Genomic DNA, 18,149 nt, shown 5'->3' with positions numbered 1-18,149 from the left:
ACATCCATCTGGCGGTACCCACTCCACAGACCCATTGTAGAGAAGTACTTTTATCTGCCTAAATTTTCAAGCATCTCTGTGATATTCGGTATTGGGTAGGTGTCGCTAGTATTTTGAATGCTGGAATATCTGTAGTCGCAAAAAAGTGATATTTTTTTTGTACCATCAGTCGTCTTTTCCGGAACCAGTATCTGTCGTGCTTAGTATGGACTACCACTAGTTTGTGCAACACCTTCTGGCAGTTGGTCGATAAATTCTTCCATGAGCAGTTGTAAATGCTTCGGTATGTGATATGGTTTATACTGGAGCATTACACCGTGTTGGTATGCGATGTTGGGTAATAGTAGTCATAGTTAATGATCCCTGTACATTAAACAAAACCTTAAACTATAACAATGATACTTAACCAAAGAAATATACAAGTAAGCGAAAACCAGGGTAAAGTTAGAAGATATACATTGCAAAAGGAATAACTCTAATTATTATCCAGAATGAGATTTTCACTCTGCAGCGGAGTGTGGGCTGATATGAAACTTCCTGGCAGATTAAAACTGTGTGCCCGACCGAGACTGGTCCCGAGTTCGAGTCTCGGTCGGGCACACAGTTTTAATCTGCCAGGAAGTTTCTAATTATTATGTCGTATCTTAGCCTATCTACATTCATTTGAATCCCATGACAACCGCGAAGTCGGCCAGGAAAACATCTGACTGGCACATCCTTGGTGCACGACAAGTCGTGCCCAGAAAGATTACAAATAGCAAACCTGACATGACGTTTCTCCACAGTTGTCTCTGTACTTGGACAGATGTTCACAGCTTTGCAGCAGAGTAATTTTCAGATTGAAAACTCTGCAACCTCCCATGTCCAACAAACTATATCATGAAACAAAAAGAGTAGCTATAAGGCAATACCAGGTAAAACTTCGTTATGAAACACAGACTGCAAGACGATTGAACCTGATTGCAGCAATGTCGACGTAACATCAAGATCAGACAACGTCGAGTGTCATGAAGACCACCTCTGTCTGTAAGTAGAGAAGATCGCAGGTGTTGAGAGGCACACTTCTTAACATCAGCTGTAATGGTCTTGGGTCAGAAAGTTACTGTACTTCGGGAATGGAAAAGAGAAGCAGTGATGTTACAAGTGTCGGAGGCCGAGCTCTGAGAGCTAGTGGATGTTTCGGTCTCACACTTACAGGTATCAGTGAAACAGATGTATCTGTAGAAGCATTTTACACACATCAAAAAAAGTTTTTCATCACCTTGATTCAGAGAGTTCCGGAAACTGTACAAAAGATTGGAATAGAGATCAACATAAAAATCATTTCCGCCCTTCTCATGTGGCTATACTGGACTGTGTACAACAATTTTACGTGTAAGGATTGGGACTTTGTACGGATGCTGATGACCGCGAAGTTGAGTGCCCCAAAAACCAAACATCATCATCATCATCATCATCATTTTTATTGCTCATGAAAACAACACATTTCATGTTGTACCATCATATAGAGACACCTGCAGAGGTGGTGGTCCAGATTGCTGTACACACCGGTACCTCTAATACCCAGTAGACCGTCCTCTTGCATTGATGCATTCATCGTGGTATTGATGTATATGTCGTGGCATGCTATCCACTTTTCCAGATTATCCCACTACTCAACGGAGATTTGGCGTAGATCCCTCAGGGTGGGTGATGGGTCATGTCATCCATAAACAGCCCCTTTCAATCTATCCCAGGCATGTTCGACAGTGTTCATGTCTGGAGAGCATGCCGGCCACTCTAATCGAGTGATGTCTTGAAGGAAGTGATTCACAAAATGTACACGATGGGAGCGCGAAATGTCGCCCATGAAGACGAATACCTCGCCAATATGCTGCAGATATGGTTGCACTATCGGTTGGAGGATGGCATTCACGTATCGTACGGCCGTTACTGCACCATCCATGTCCACCAACGTCGTACATCGGCAACACGTATGACACCCCAAAACAGCAGGCGACTTCTACCTTGCTGCACTCGCTGGACAGTGTGGCTAAGGCGTTCAGCCTGACCGGGTTGCCTCCAAATACGTTTCCGACGGTAGTATGGTTAAAGGCATATGCGACACTCAACGGTGAAGAGAACGTGACGCCAATCCTGAGCCGTTGGGCCATCTCTACCGCACATCATGGCGTCTTGGTTGTGAAGATGGACCTCGCCGTGGACGTCGGGAGATAAGTTTCTCATCAAGCAGCCTATTGTGCCCAGCTTGAATCGTAACACGTCGTTCTGTGGCTGCGCGAAAAGCGTTATTTCACATGGTGGCGTTGCTCCTCCGAGCAATAATCCGTATGTGGCCGTCATCCACTGTAGTAGTAAACCATGGGTAGTCTGAGCGACGCTTATCGTCGACAGTTCCTATCTCTCTGTACCTCCTCCGTGTCCGAACAACATCGCTTTGGTTGTCTCCAGGACGCCTGGATACTTCCCTTGTTGAGAGACCTTCCTGGCACAAAGTAATGTACGTGATCGAACCGCGGTATTGACCGTCTAGGCATGGTTCTGCTACAGACAACACTAGCTGTGTACCTCCTTCCTAGTGGAATGACTGGAACTGATCGGCTGTCGGACCGCTTCCGTCTAATAGGTCGTGCATGGCTGTTTACAGCTTTGGGCGGGTTTAGTGACATCTCTGAACAGTTAAAGGGACTGTATCTCTGATACAATATCCAAATTCAAGGTCTATCTTCAGGAGTTCTGGGAAACGGGTTGATACTAAACTTTTCTTGACGTGTGTATTAACGTGATTGCTACAATGAATATTGTCTTCTCTGACGTGCGGGAAACGGACCCTGCAGCTCGCCCAGGCGTCGGCGAGGAACGCTAGACACTGCATTCCGGTGGCTCACATAGCTAGCAGCAGGTCAGGCACACTGCCCGACGGTGAGGGGGCGGGGTGTGTGGTAGCCCAGGACAGTGAGACGGCTCTGTGGATACGATGGGCCTCAGGTCTGCCGAAAATCGATTTCTGGACGACGGTTGTCGTAAGCGCGGAAGCTGAGGTTTCTCTCAGCACATAACAGCGTACAGCGAGGGATGTATAACACATAAAACCAGCAAGCAGATGGTGGCAGCTTGCAGTCAGTCGATTTTGCCATTTACCAGAGGATGGCCCGGCAGGTTGACATTTTCTATCAGACCCGGCTGTGACGCGCCGGTAGAGGCAGCGTGGTTAAATCCAATGATCGTAGGCAGGCTGGATCTCGTAGTTGATACAAGAGGTACAGAAGATCCAACGAAGAGCAGCGCACTTCGTTACAGGATCATTTAGTAGTGGCGAAAGCGTTACGGAGATGATAGATAAACTCCAGTGGAAGACTCTGCAGGAGAGACGCTCAGTAGCTCGGTACGGACTTTTGTTGAAGTTTCGAGAACATACCTTCACCGAGGAGTCAAGCGGTATATTGATCCCTTTCACGTACATCTCGCGAAGAGACCATGAGGATAAAATCAGAGATATTAGAGCCCACTCAGAGGCATACCGACAATCCTTCTTTCCACGAACAATACGAGACTGGAATAGAAGGGAGAACCGATATAGGTACTCAAGGTACCCTCCATGACACACCGTCAGGTGGCTTGCGGAGTATGGATGTAGATGTAGATGTAGATGTAGAACAGGCAACAAGCAGCACGTCACGGTTCGTCAACAGAGCTAATCTGTTACTATCGAAGTTCTAGGGGACTGATGACCATAGATTTTAAGTCCCATAGTGCTTAGAGCCATTTGAACCATTTTTTGTTACTATCGACTCTGTAATTCCGTCGGGATCGGTGATACATGCGAAATGACCAGACACTGAGGACAAGATATCTCTAACAGGTGCCGGCTGGAGTGCCCGAGCGGTTCTAGGCGCTACAGTCTGGAACCACGCGACCGCTACGGTCGCGGGTTCGAATCCTGCCTCGGGCATGGATGTGTGTGATGTCCTTAGGTTAGTTAGGTTTAAGTAGTTCTACGTTCTAGGGGACTGATGACCTCAGAAGTCCCATAGTGCTCAGAGCCATTTGAACCATTTCTCTAACAGGTATTTAAAATTAGACATCACGTCATTGCAGCAGATTTGGCCTCGTGTAAAACCAGACGTGTCAGCAATGCTGTCTATGGTGTCTCAGTTAACGACGGTTTTCCCTGCCTCTGAATTTCTCATTAGTACTAAAAAGCCCTGCAGCGGCGAAGCTCAGATGTTGCACGTAATAACTCTGCATTGTAGAGCTTGCAGAAAGACGCCCTAGGTGCTATCGCACTGCATCTCCTGCGCTCCGTGCTACGGCTCTGCTCGCTGTGTGGCAATGAGTTACGAGTATTGTCCTGCTTTTGCAATATTGACACTCTTTGCGTTCTCTACATTACGACTGGAGTACTCGGTCCGAGTCGGACTTGGTTCTTTCACTGTCTGTGTCGAACAATTGTTGCACCTTGGAAAAGGCTTGCTGTGCAACGATGCTTTAAGCTTTTTTTTTTGTGCACGTGTTTGCATTTATTGGGGAGATACAGTTTGGCTGACGAACGAAGCGACACCAAGAAGATTCAGGCTACTGCAAACTTCATGTTAGTAACACCAAATGCAACGTTGGCTGATGAATTAATCAAAGTTAAGTCCATGCTGGTCGTCAATCTACGATGACTCGCAGGGCATTAAACGTAATGACAGCAAATATGATACTACATCTACGCGCCTATCGAAGTGTGTTCAGTACAGTGAAACAAATTCCGATTATGTTGAATGCAAATTACGTCGTTAATTTTTGGCGTAATCATTTGTATGGGTTTAGTTACTGCCTATTACAGGACCATTATAATCCTAAGAGCGAGATGACAGGAATGCGGCAGCTGGGGGCCCAGAATGGGTGAACTATGCTTTATAAATTTTTTCATACTGTTGCATCCTTGAGCCCCCGGTTCAAGATGTACCCTTGTCCGGTTAGTGGCTGACGCTACAGATCTTTATTTATGAAAATATACAGTACAATCACCAATACATTTTACATATTCACATACACCTTTTCCTTTTATCCAAATAAATACAGATTCATTAGGATTGAGTTTTCTTTTGTTACGTGTATACAATACAAGTGGAGAGGTAGAGTCATAAGCAGATTTACCAAAGTCTTTATTAGCAAGTTCAAACATATCGTAGGTACGATAGGCAATTACATCTCTATCATTAAAACTTTCAAGTCCAGGTACACTAGAAACTCCGCTACCACCTCTTACTATGGCAACGGTCAACCATCCATTTCCATGTGAGAAGATATCGTTTATGTCCAAGCTGAAATTCAGAGAACATCCAAGAAACACAGAAGGTCCATCGATGAGGACGTGGGCTGCAACTCTTCACTGGAATACGGTTCTTCTTGTCCCCAGCTGTTGTAAGTTCAATGTTTTCAATATTTTTGTAAACTGTTGTGCGACGACGACGTCGATATCTCCTGTAGGGCATGTTGGCGGCGTTCAATGCAGTTTCCTGTGCAGCAGCAAGACACAGAGTGAGCGTAGCGCGAGTGCGCGCTCGCTTATATAGTGCGTGGACTTAGCTCTCAGGAAATGAAACATTCAAGCGTGAAGTACAAAGACAGACATAAAGTTGTACTTACTACATCGAAAAGTCAAAACGTAAATAATTTTTTGTTTATTTGAAAGTACATATTGGCAGCCATGGTACATATTGAAAGACCTGCGCAACACCACCCTAGCACACAGCTAGAGGACCAAAAACCAAATGGCGTAGCCAACTAGCGAAATGGATTCCGTAATTTGTTTTTGATCTTCTAGCGGCATGCTACGTTGCTGTGGCACAGTAATCTCATTGCGTACTAGGACTGTCGAAGTGTAGAGAGACTGGGGAAGTTGATGACGTTAATGGTTAACCATTTCTAATAAACTAATTTTTTCGAGGTGGTTTTGTTTTCTTTGTGCAGATTAAGTTACAGTGTCTTGTTACGTTGTACCTAGTTGTACAAATTTGTATATTAAAAATCACTATTATTTTCCAAATTTTCACAGGTAAAATAAAAGTGACACTTTGTCTCAGTACTACTGTGGTAAGATGACAGTACTAATAAAAACAGAATACAGTTTAAAAAATTTCTTACATTCCATCATTCCGGCTGATACAGCAACCAACGTAAAGTTTGATACAAAAATGCAGTCTTGGTTGCGGAGGTTTTTATTTTCAAACTTTAATGACCCGTTTCGCCGGTGAATGGCATCTTCAGATCTATGATCTATGATCTGAAGATGCCTACCACAGGCGAAACGTGCCATGGAAATTTGAAAATAAATACCTCCGCAGCCCAGGTTGTATTTTTATCTTACGCAGTGTGGTCATCGATAGCCGGTATTGATTAATTAATTAAATACGTCCATGTTTTTCCTGAACAATATTTTACCAACCGGAAAATGCTGGTGTCGTTGCATGAAAAAGGCGAAAATGATCCTCTGTAAAAGACTCATATGGCAAAATGGGAAGCCAGCTACCTCAATTTTCATTTCGCCTTCTTCACCAAAAATTTTTGCGTACGAACACATTTGCCCTCTTTTAACACAGGAAATTCTAAATCCTTTCACCTAGTCTCTCCTGGGAGCCAAATCTTCACACTCAGCATCTCGCTCTCACTGCCATATAGGCTCTCTCCCAGTTTGTCCTTTTGCGTGCTGTTCGGGAATGAAAGGGTAGAGCAATAGCTTGAAGCTGGTTCGATGAACGCTTTGCCAGGCACTTGATTGTGAATTGCAGAATAATCACGTAGATGTAGACGTACGTGTAGTCAGACTTTCCCACTGCCAGTGAGTCCAGTCTCATTAATACTGTTACTCTCACTGCCACTGTCGTCACATACATCGTCAATTAAAAAGTTCTGGGCCCCAACTTATGTTCTCCACTACACCTACGAGTTAAAGATCGCCAGTCCTGGGCTGGTCAGTCTGAGTGAGACATTCAGTTCTGCAATGACATTTGCAGCTTCCGTACTCTTATTTGTCGTCACAATATTCTTCAGTGACCGTCTGTCAATAACACTCAACTCACTCTTCCGCTTTCGTTGTCTCTTAAATGTTGATGTTTCCCCCCCTTCCTTGTATTGTGTCCGACTTCTTGGACATGGAAGTGGCTGGTAATAATACAGTTAAATAGAAAACTTTGAATAAGTATTATTTGATTAATTACAACAGAACTTATCTTCGCTCCCCAGGCACGGCTGTAGCTAATGAAATTGCACCTTGGACTTGCGGTTCAGAATGCAGTAAATGAACTATTATTGAGTGGAGAATTGATACAAGTTCAGAGTGGCTGTACTGTTTTATTTTATTTATCGTATGGCAATACATATACAAAGATTACAAAATTAATATACGTCAACTTTTAAGCACAGCTCTCCAGCATAAAACAACAAAAACAACAACATCTATATACAGATGTCATTGTTTTATACTCATTTTATAACAAAACTCGTCGCTGTGAGGAAATCTTCGAATGACTCTTGTAGTCACGTTCAGGACATATCGGTACAAAATGAGCAACTGTATGTCGTTCCATACCACAGTCACACCATGGCATGAAGATTTGTCCCACTTGTAGAGAGTGTCTGCACATCGTATATCGCCCGTCTGGATGCGGTTCAAGATATTCCAAATAGCTCGAAGCTGGTCGAATCAAGCGGGTTTCTTCTGAATGCAAGGCAGTTTCAGGCTGCATGGGGAACAGTTTTGTTGCTGGTAGCGTTTCCATTCATCGATGGTACTGAATTCAGTTTTCATGAGAGTCTTAGCTGTAATGTAAGTGAAGGCCGAAGTGGCCGAGCGGTTCTAGGCGCTACAGTCTGGAACCGCGCGACCGCTACAGTCGCAGGTTCAAATCCTGCCTCTGGCATGGATATGTGTGATGTCCTTAGATTAGTTAGGTTTAAGTAGTTCTAAGTTGTAGGGGACTGATGACCTCAGAAGCTAAGTCCCATAGTGCTCAAAGACCAATTTTTTGTAATGTTAAGTGGAATGTCTTGATCTTCGTCTTTTATCTCCACAGGGGATATGTCATCCATTATTGGAAGTTCAGTGTTATTAGCAATCTTCTGGTATTAATGCAGTAGCGTGCTCTTCCGTATATCAGGAGGTGGAATGTGGCTCAAGATAGGTAGCCAGTATATGGCAGTAGATCGTTTCGACCCACTAACAATGCGCATGGCCTCGTTAAGTTGTACGTCGATCTTCCTTACGTGTGCGCTGTTAAATCAGACAGATGCACGTCACTCTGCTGCTGAGTGTACCAAACCGAGAGGTGACACGCGTTGAGCATTTTCTCATGTTCCCACATTTTTCCTTATCAATTCTCAATTCTTTTTACCAATTCTGGCCCTCCATTCTTTATTCACCCACAATTTCATCTTTACCCTAAGCTTTATCATTTTTAAATTCTTTAATTATTCCTGAGTCATGAGTGGCTCGCGTTGGTGCCATTGGTAGGTTGGCATCGTGTAATAGGGATAGTGGCGTCTCGTTTTCTTCTTTTGTTTATTGGCGCCACTACGTTTGCAAGCGTTGTCTGTCCGCGAGAGGCAGCAGCAGCGTTTATCGATATCTAATACAGTGGTACTGTCTTTGGAAGGATGTCAAGTGTTTTCTGGGTTGGATGTGTTTAGAGTTCGGTAGGGACGGAGCTGGAGGGAGGTCCAGCAGCGCGAGGACATGCTGGGAACGCTGGTGTCATGCAGGCATTGCCAGATCTTGGGGCTGTAGTTGTGAAGGCAACAACTTTGTTGAAACTTTCTGGCAGATTAAAACTGTGTGCCCGACCGAGACTCGAACTCGGGACCTTTGCCTTTCGCGGGCAAGTGCTGTAAAGTTTGGAAGGTAGGAGATGAGATACTGGCAAAAGTAAAGCTGTGAGTACCGGGCGTGAGTCGTGCTTCGGTAGCTCAGATGGTAGAGCACTTGCCCGCGAAAGGCAAAGGTCCCGAGTTCGAGTCTCGGTCGGGCACACAGTTTTACTCTGCCAGGAAGTTTCATATCAGCGCACACTCCGCTGCAGAGTGAAAATCTCATTCTGGAAACAACTTTGTTGTCCACCAGACCCAGGACGTTTGAGATGAGTGAACATTAAACCAATAGTGAAACCTCCACTATTTTGAGATCACGATGTTTGTTCTTGGGTTACTGCTCGCAAGGTCACTGAGATGGAGAGCAACGAGTGGAGTGTTTGGAGGTGATGAAATTAATTAGCCTTCCTCCATTTCTTATCATTAATCATTGAATTCCTTGCGTTTATTCATGAAGTTCGACCAGCTTTATTTTTTTGCCTAGTTGCTGCTAACGCCCCAGGTTAGCGTATTTTCGCCGCAGTGTACTTTTCCTCGCCTTGCCGCTTCTGTCTGGTAACGTGTGTAGTTAGACAGTCTCCTTGATTGTGGTTCGGATATTTTGTTCTTTTGGACTACCTTGGTCGTAGTGGTTCCTTCTTCTTCTGGATGTTCTAAACATCAGATTCTGAAGACGCAGTGCTGTCTGCCGGTTCCGCCTTGCCTCGATTATTCCTTCGTAGTGTTGGTTACCAGACGATAGGTAGATTTTGCAAGTGTTTTGGTCTGTGTTTAAACTGCCACTGGTTTGAGCTGCCATCCGGTTAAGTGAATACAACTCTTGGCTGCCTGTCTCGTCGGTTACGACGTAGAGCGACTTTTCTCAGGCCGGTCCTTGGAGGACTGTCTGAGGCCCAATTCTCTCTTGGCTTGATCACATGGTAATGATTGTGTTACTTAAAAAAATATCGCAAAGAAAGCAGGTGTTGACAGACGTGAAAATTACCAAACTATCAGTTTAATAAGTCACGGCTGCAAAATACTAAAGCGAATTTTTTACAGACGAATGGAAAAACTGGTAGAAGCCGACAACGGGGAAGATCAGTTTGGATTCCTTAGAAATGTTGGAACACGTGAGGCCATAATGACCTTACGACTTATCTTAGAAGAAAGATTAAGGAAAGGCAAATCTACGTTTCTAGCATTTGTAGACTTAGAGAAAGCTTTTGACAATGTTGACTTGAATACTCTCTTTCAAATTCCGAAGGTGGCTGGGGTAAAATACAGGGAGCGAAAGGCTATTTACAATTTGTACAGAAACCAGATGGCAGTTATAAGAGTCGAGGGCCAAGAAAGGGAGGCAGTAGATGGGAAGGGAGTGAGACAGGGTTGTAGCCTCTCCCCGATGTTATTCAATCTGTATATTGAGCAAGCAGTAAAGGAAACAAAAGAAAAATTCGGAGTAGGTATTAAAATCAATGGAGAAGAAATAAAAACTTTGAGGTTCGTCGATGACATTGTAATTCTATCAGGGACAGCAAAGGACTTGGAAGAACAGTTGAACGGAATGGACAGTGTCTTGAAAGGAGGATATAAGATGAACATCAACAGAAGCAAAACGAGGATAAAGGAAAGTAGTCGAATTAAATCGTGTGATGCTGAGGGTTTTAGATTAGGACATGATACACTTAAAGTAGTAAAGGAGTTTTGCTATTTGGGGAGCAAAATAACTGATGATGGTCGAAGTAGAGAGGATATAAAACGTAGACTGGTAATGGCAAGGAAAGCGTTTCTGAAGAAGAGAAATTTGTTAACATCGAGTATAGACTTAAGTATCAGGAAGTCGTTTCTGAAAGTACTTGTATGGAGTGTAGCCATGTATGGAAGTGAAACATGGACGATAAATATTTTGGACAAGAAGAGAATAGAAGCTTTCGAAATGTGTTGCTATAGAAGAATGCTGAAGATTAGATGGGTAGATCGCGTAACTAATGAGGAGGTGTTGAATAGAATTGGGGAGAAGAGGAGTTTGTGGCCCAATTTGATAAGAAGAAGGGACCGGTTGGTAGGAGATGTTCTGAGGTATCAGGGGATCACAAATTTAGCACTGGAAGGCAGTGTGGAGGGTAAAAATCGTAGATTGAGACCAAGAGATGGATACACTAAGCAGATTCAGAAGGATGTAGGTTGCAGTAAGTACTGGGAGATGATGAAGCTTGCATGGGATAGAGTAGCATTTAGAGTTGCATCAAACCAGTTTCAGGACTGAAGACCACAACAACAAACAACAACACAAAAATATTTTAGTGTCTCTTGAACAAGTTGAAGTGTTCTTAAGAATTTTTATCCAGGCCTTCAGCCGTCAAATAATTCGAATTTCTGGTCAATAAGTCCTTTAGCCGTGAGTGCAACTTGTTTAAGAATTTTTTTTATTAGACATTGTGTCTTAATAGTGAAATTTGATAATTGTTCCTTATTGTAAGGACCCATCCACACCAAATCCTGCCTTCCCTAAGTCTCATGTTTCAATTCCCTGTATTTATTCTTCACTGGGTGCCTCTACTTTGATGTCTCTTGTGTCTGGCACGTCACATAAAAGAGGTTCAGTTGGGTCTTTGCAATTTAGTAAATTAGCCAAGTAGCTTGCCCAACGCTATTCTACTTCAGCATCATTTGTGAGGATTTTTCCTTGGGTGTCTTTAACAAGTGTTTCTCTCTTTTTATATTTTTGTGTTAATTTCTTTACTTACTGTCTTGTCCTGTGATGAATACAGTACTCTTCTGCCTCTTTTATTAGTTCCCTGTGATGCTTCCGTTTCTCCTGCCTTAGTATAGTAGCTGTTTCCTTTCTTATTATGGTGTACTTGTCTCTGAGATCGTAGTCTCTCAGATTTTCTAACCAAATCTTCCTAGCCAACCTTCTTTCTTCAATTTTTCGCTGGCGCAGTTGGTTCAACGACACTTTATCGGACATTTTCCATTTATTCAATTTTTTTAGAGGCTGCTCTGTTTACTGTCTCGTTAGTTTGAGACCAGTCGTTGTTCACATCACTGGCACTTTCCAACTCATCGCAATATATCAGATACATATGTAAACTAGACAAGAGAGGCGCAAGGACAGATCCCTGTAGTAACCCATTATTGAATATTTTTGGGCAGCTAGTGTCTTCCTGTAGTTACAATGAATGTCCTTCCAGTTAACATGTTGTCAATTAGTTTTGTTGTCCGTTTAGATGGGACAAGTAGCAATAATTTATAAAGCACTCCACACCTCCAAACTGTCACATGCAGCACTTAGATCATCGAAAGCAACGGATGTTTTCTGCTTCATTTGCTACCCTGCTTCAATAAATATTGTTAAAGATAAGACTTGATCAGTGCAGCTATGTCCTGGTGGGAATCCAGTTAGCTAAATATAAAGGTTCTGAAAGATTACTGGACTAATCTGATTTTATAGGATTCTTTCAAGGAACTTATAGGTAGTGCTCAGCAGTGCAATTTGGTGATAGGCTAGTCTGGTGCCTTGCCAGACTTGAGTATTGCTATGATTTTTGATTTCTTCATTTTTTGTGGGACTGATTCATATATCATAAAGTCAGAGAAGAAAACCGCCCCCCCCCCCCCATCTTTTTGCGTAGTGACCACCAAGCGGAAGAAATTCAGGGTAGATTCCATCCATTCCCTGTACCTTTCCGGGATTTAGAATTTTAAGTGCAGAGTAGCTTTCATGTGTAGAGAAGTCGGATTGTTCATTCGTATTCTTTTGAGCAATGTAAGATTGCGTCCGGTGTATCCTGTATGGGTTTTATCGCTTGGTACTCTTGATGTGGACAGTAAATGTTATGTAATCCTATTAACTTATATATGAGTGTTGTTCCTTACTCTTTTTCCATCAAACTTCCTTAGTAATGACCATACTTTTCCATTTAAGATTTGAAAACTGTGTGACTCAACAATCTCTGTCCACCTAACTCGTCTGGCTGTACAGATATTACGAAATAGGTTATCCGCTGTTTCCGGTTTCTATGTAGTTTCATTCCAGCCTGGAATATATTGCGTCCGGTAGTCCCTAGGAATTTCCTTCTTTGCTGCACTTACCATAGCTCGGAGATGCCTCTCATAGTTCTTTTCTTTTAGTGGGATCCAACCACGACATTTTTCCAGATTTATAGCAAAAATGACCCACTTTTATTTTCTAAGTTCCATGTACGTCGGGGAAGGATGGAAAGAGTGGGATTTTTTTTTCTATTTCAGTTGCGGTTGGATTGTGCTGACTGTGGGAAGTCTTGAAATACGAACAGCAAACTTTGGAAGGGTAATTTATTTTCGTTAGTTGTTACAAAAGGTATATCGGGACCACACTCCTGCCTCCAAGCTGCTGATATGAACGTTCCTCTATCCTTTGCATCAATCACCAAATATAAGCTGTTGTCTTTGGTACAATTTACAACGGCTTCACCATTTTCATCAATTTCCTTACATTACACTGAGTACGGTGGCTATTAAAATTTCCGAGGTTCATGGCGGGCAGATGTGATGCCGGGATGACCTGTGGAGGCCAAGAGACAGTTGTGGGTTCGTGTACATTAATCACTGAGAGTTCTCCTGTTTTCAATATAACCCCGTGGATGTAATTGAGATCAGGTTCAGAGTATAGATGTGCACTCTTAATTGACAACCGTAAGTACGTTGCCATTCCGTAAGTACGGTGGGACGTTGGTCCTAGTAATTTAAAGCCAGGATTTCTTACTCTCTGATTCATTTGCTCTCCATTTTCAGTATTAGTTTCCTAAACGACAACACCAGCGATGTTGTATTTTGTTAACATCTTCTTTAAGGCTTGGCATTTTGATTAGTTTATGCCTTCAATGTTGATATCATATATATTGATAACAGGTCCAAAGTTTATCGCTGGATGGTCCTGAGAAGAACCGTAGGAGACCATGTCTTGTGACAAACTCATTTGAGCCAGCACATCTCCGAGATATTCTGGGTGCTTCTGCTTCTTAGCTTTAGATATTTGCTTTGAAGTGAATTTTCCTTAGCACCACCCAGAGGACACGTGTGATTTACGACATGTCAAGGCCGCAGACATTCATTCTCCACCTGTACTGTGTCTTCACTAGTCACTAGAAAATATAAGTTAGTAGACACTTGTTGACACAGTTCTGGTGGCGTTGGCGTGTAGGCACAATTCACAGGAGATGGAAGTCTCTTCACTTCCCAACGGTTGACACGCGTTGTATCACAGCGAGTAGGCAGTACGACGACGTCACTCCTGGAAATGGGCAGGATCCGACCTCGAACAAAACTGCATTCCCGGCCTCTGGTGACGCTTTACTCAGGGAAGAGGACTAGCGGTTGGGCCTCGGAACTACGGGAAGCACGATTTCTTCCTAGCATCTCATTGGCACCTCGTGACACCGCTTTGCTGCGCAGAGTCTCTGCGGTGGTCGATAATTCTTGCGTCGCTCTCGATACTCGACGACACCGCAACCTGTATGCGGTACAAATCTTCGATGCTGTGCTTCTTGTAACACCAAGGACTTCGGCTACCTTGGTTAAGGATGAACCGGCCATAGGAGCTGCACGAATTTGCCCACGTTCGAATTCACGTAGCTCCGACACTGTGCGAGGTGCCGGGGCTAGCAGTGTATTTAACACTAAATTCTTCTAGACTCTTCATATATAAATGATGCTGTAAGCCCCCCCCCCCCTATTCTAACTCCGACTTTTGCTGTTGCACATGGATTAAAAAGAAACGTGAACTGACTGTAATCGACCCTGCAAGTGGAGTAGAAAAGAGTTTGGCACCTGCAATAATTTAATTTGATAAATAAGTTAAATAAAGGAAAGTTTCTTTAACGTAGTGAGAAATGAAAGGTTTGCTCTACCGATTAACAGAATGAAAGTTCTGTCCAAAATAACAATTTGATTTATTATGACGAAACTCAAAATAATAAACAAAACACATGAAACATTTACAATACATCCAATTGGATCAAATTGGATACTCAAATAAATGCTGTGAAGGTGAAGTTGTCCATAAACTAGATTGTGACATGTATGACGAAGTGGTATGTGGAGCCAATTCCTTGCAACTCAAATCTTAAGAGAAACACACAGCCAACCCAACATTAATTGCTGCTACAGTAGTGAGAACTCAGACAATGAACACCCAAGACAGAAAAAAAGTTAGAAAAGACGAACAGGCGTGCGCTGCTGAGCTCTGATTATCACCCAGCAAAATTCCCTAAGCTGCCGGTGCTGCGGACATACATTACCAAGCTGTCTTCTTAACTGCAAGAACACAATCTGGCGTACCGGAAGAGATGGCTGGTTGCTTCGACGTCCCGTCGTGGTGATGATAATGTCGCGAGTATAGCCTGAAACAAATTATCCTGGTCTGGTTGTTCCAGACTAAAGACTTCCTATCAATACAAATGCGCCTCTGAGGGAGAAGAAAAGGCTCGCCACACAATCATTGACGGTACAGTGATTGATTTTAACAAGCGAAGTCGTACAGTAACTGCTCAAGACAGACAACATAGGCCGCTTGTATGCAGAACGCTCAATTGCCAACTGTACTCGGAAAGTTACGTTGAAGTCGAAACTTCAGCAACTTTGTCAAATAGTTACTATTAAATAAAAGTATATTAGACAGCCAACGGAAGGCAGGCTGTCCAGAGCAGCGAGAGCTCAGTCTTGTAACCTACTCCGACCGAAAGGCGAGAGCAGACACTCAAGAGCACCCGTACCAACCGAACACACAACATTCCCGCCCCCACGACAGTGGCCGTGGTTAAAAGTTCCAATCAGCAACTCGAAAACCGGCGGAAAATTCCACTCTATTGCCGAAGCACTACCATTCCACCAATGGAGATTCTTGGCGCCAATTTCTGCGGCGATTTTGCTACGTCACGGAGCTATGCCCTGAGCAAGCCAATCACAGTCACGATTTTGCAGAAAACGCGGGAATTTTCCCGCCAAGACTGCCTGGCAACACAAGTCATTCCCACGCCTCGCTGGTAGCCCGCCAGAAAGTGTTTTCGCTAAGTTTCTGCGAAGTAACGGAATTTCTAGCCCAGCCACTCCTTCAGGCCCCTCCGCCGCTATTATGACAATGTCGGCGTCTGGAAAGCATTCACTCGACTCCCTCACACTCGTCGGCTTAACCCTTTCAAGATCAGCAGAGCCCGCCTGTCACCGGACCACCCGGGTGACGAGAGACGCTGCGTGGGAAGTCCGCGTGTGAAGGAATAGCAGCTTTTCACCGCATGCAATTAGAGAGGAAAATCGAATTTTTCAGAGTAAGATAGAAATATGAGAGGGGGCTTCTGCCACCTCTCAACTGCATTCACAACTACATAGAGCACTATTCTGACGACGACTGGCACTTGCAATGTGATTGAGGGCATTGCACAGGAACTTCCATCGTCAAACACAACAGCGCCACCTGCAGGCGTGGCTAGAATTTGCACTTATGTTCAGGCTTGCAGTTCTCGCGACCCTGTCCGCAGCTCGTGGTCGTGCGGTAGCGCTCTCGCTTCCCACACCCGGGTTCCTGGGTTCGATTCCCGGCGGGGTCTGGGGTTTTCTCTGGCTTATGATGACTGAGTGTTGTGTGCTGTCCTTAGGTTAGTTAGGTTTAAGTAGTTCTAAGTTCTAGGGGACTGATGACCATAGATGTTAAGTCCCATAGTGCTCAGAGCCTATTGAACCAATTTTGAAGTTCTCGCGATTTTTCATATTTTCGTCCAACACCTGTTTCTTAGTCACACTGAAGTAGCGGCAGCGGTTTCACTGTGCAAGTTTTTAGTGCCTTATCTTGGGAATCTTCTGTAGTATCCTATGATGATCCTATCCAGGATTATTAACTAAGTGATAAGTCACCATATACGGCTCGTAAATTTACCCCAGTATCCCTCACCTCCAAACAAACAAACAAATGATTACGTAACTTTTTTTCGAAGTGATAATAAGAAATTTGGCCTTTCCCATGGACGTGTGCAATTTTTAGTGTTAACCCTAAATATTGAATGTTTGCGACGTTCGCCATTAACCTTGTTGTAAGTTACTACTGATTGTGGCGGTTTGATTCCTCCTTGACACGTTATATTGAACAGAATCCTCAGGAGCGTAGATCAGACTGAACGTCTGAAGGCTATTATCGGCTGCCTGCATATCAGTGCAAATCGCCGGCAGTTTACGACGTGCAGTAACTCAATTAGAGCGCGGCGTCGCGCGGCTGCCGTAATGGCGTGTGGGCGGGCAGTGCGGTGTGGAGCGGACCGCGGGCACCGCTATCTGGCAGAGATTGCTGGCGCCAACTGCGCCTCGGGGAGCCGTCCACGCTAAGAGGCCCGCCACGCCCGAGGCAGCCAGCCTCCACCCCGGGGGATGGATCCCACCCCGCCACACCCCGCCGACACGACGGCTGCACACCGAGGACGCATCACACGCGCCGACTCCGTCTCATCGCTCAACCAGAATGTGGCCGCATACGATGCAGTTGATGGCGCGCCGTAGCAACATTCCGACGTGCCATTTCATCTCATACGGAACTCGTTCTGTTGCTTCAGAACCCGTAGGACGAATAAATAAACCTATTAATCAATATGTACTTTTTTAGAAACATTTTTCGCATCCATCTACCATTCGGATTTTGAACCAGTTACTCAACATTTTTTTATTAATGGTGCCAAGTCACCTGATGTAAGAATAACACCGAAGGATAGTAAAATATCTAAGAGTATTTGTTGGAATCAACCTGTGATGGACTGACTACATAAAACTAAGTCTGCAAGGTAGTAGGGATTGTACTGGTGGAAATAAAATTCTGAGGATTGCTCCTGGGTCGTGTTTGGACAGCTCATTCACTAGAGAACTTGCAGCCAAAATCAAAGGTCCCTGATTCCAGTCTCGGTCCGGCTCACAGTTTTAATCTGACAGGAAATTTCACATCAGTGCTCACTCCACTGCCGAGTCAAGTGAAATGTGCATGGAGGAAAACACATGTTAGAACTATAGCATTTTCCTTCCAGTTTTCTGAGACTTGACACTGTCTGTTATTGCTGAGCTAGACCATTAACAGATATGTTCGACAAAACACTCATGCCTATAACGGGACAGTCATCGCGGAAACTATTTCCATTCCTTATGATAGTAATAAGAAAGGCTTTTTAAAAAATTCCAACATGTCATAGTTCCACTTCTGTACTTTAAAATCAATTCCTGTATATAATGCACATGTTTTTCACGTGTATTGTTATATCGATGATGCCTATCTGTATCTTTCATTTTAATGTAGTTCGTTG

This window comes from Schistocerca nitens, chromosome 1 (assembly GCF_023898315.1).
Source record: "Schistocerca nitens isolate TAMUIC-IGC-003100 chromosome 1, iqSchNite1.1, whole genome shotgun sequence".
In the NCBI taxonomy this organism is placed as follows: domain Eukaryota; kingdom Metazoa; phylum Arthropoda; class Insecta; order Orthoptera; family Acrididae; genus Schistocerca; species Schistocerca nitens.
Note: the sequence above shows the minus strand (reverse complement) of the source record.